Below are 1,364 nucleotides of genomic sequence, written 5' to 3'. Positions count from 1 at the left end.
CGGCGCATAAGGAGGAGAGGAGGTGGGATGAGAGGGGGTGGAGTGATGGAGAGGGGGTGGGCTGCCAAGGGTGGAATAAGGTCGGAAGGGTAGGTGGGGTATAATCAGTTGCCACCGCACTGGATTATGGGGCGAGACCCATCGAGGTTAGACCCTTGAAATGCACCTCGGATACCTCGGGCAAAACTGGTTTCCTCTCTTTTCTAATCTACCATCCTCCTCCTCTCCCCTCTTCCACCTAACTACTCCCCCCTCCCCCGGAATTCCGCGCGTCCGTTCGACAACGTTGCAGAGATTCTTGGAGAATGTTGACGCTAGGGGTGGTGTCAAGCACCAATTCTTGATATATCGTGCCAGTTGGTTGATTGGCGTTGGAGAGTTGGAGAATTGATCGTTAAATTGTTGAAATGACTGGATGTAATAATTTTAATCGAATTTCGATGGAACATTAATTGACAATTGTTAGATAGGAGTATCTTAATCAAATTTTTAATTTGGTTTAAAAAGATCATTTACCACGTGAAAATCGGTAATCTAGTAATCAACTTTCGAATCTGAATTAAAGTTCTATCCGTATAATAAGTTTGCAAGGAGTAAGAACTTGGTATTAAATTTTTCATTTTAATAATCGAATTTCCGTCATCCTGTTCAGAAGTCTATTAAACCAATAATAATAACGTGTATTTCAATACACATTCGTTACAAGATATACTTTGAGGATCGGTATTATCTCATTCCTCCCTTCCAAAAAAATAAACGTTCATAAAACGTTCATATATTCCCTGTTCACGATTCGATGCACTCGTAACACGAGACGAAGAAATAAGCGAATAAAACAACTCGACTTATTGTCCGTATAAAGACAGAGAATCTGGCGGTTAGACGGAGGGGGAGGGTGGAAAAATTCCAGGGAAGGCAGAGCATCCTGTGGAGGGGCGTACCGTTGAATTGCACTCAAGTCCGCATCCGTCGGCTCGGTTGGCCGGCAATATCGCGGCTACTCAAGGGCCATCGAGGTTTTCGAGGCTTCTCATAGCCCGGCGGTAGTTCGTTCATCTACGAGACTACGAGGAGACGAGAGAAAAAAGGCAGAAGCAAAGCACGCTCTCTCGTGGCTCTGATCCGCGTATATTCCTTCCGCTTCCTGCTCCTCCTAGCTCCTCCCGCGCCTCTTTCCTCCTATTTTCTCCACCGACCGGTGCCGAACTTTTGCCGGGATATTTTTTTTTTTCTCCTCTCTCTCTCATATGTCGCTATCACGCCCGTATACCTCCCTTCCTCTCGCCTCGCCGAGAAGGAAAAGTTGGGGGAGCGCAATAAAAGTTTTCGGGTCGGGTATCCCGCTCTGTAACGACGCGACGCAA

General features: G+C 46.3%; 1 protein-coding gene across 1 annotated transcript in view; it reads left to right on the top strand.

Annotated features, from left to right (window-relative positions):
• Positions 1-1,364, top strand: part of LOC102675044 — a 302,188-nt gene that overhangs the window by 292,298 nt on the left and 8,526 nt on the right. The gene's annotated exons all lie outside the window — the stretch shown is intronic.

This window comes from Apis dorsata, unplaced genomic scaffold (genome assembly GCF_000469605.1).
Source record: "Apis dorsata unplaced genomic scaffold, Apis dorsata 1.3 scaffold_231, whole genome shotgun sequence".
NCBI lineage: Eukaryota > Metazoa > Arthropoda > Insecta > Hymenoptera > Apidae > Apis > Apis dorsata.
The sequence above is the reverse complement of the archived record's forward strand: the minus strand, read 5'-3'. Positions and strand labels throughout refer to the sequence as shown.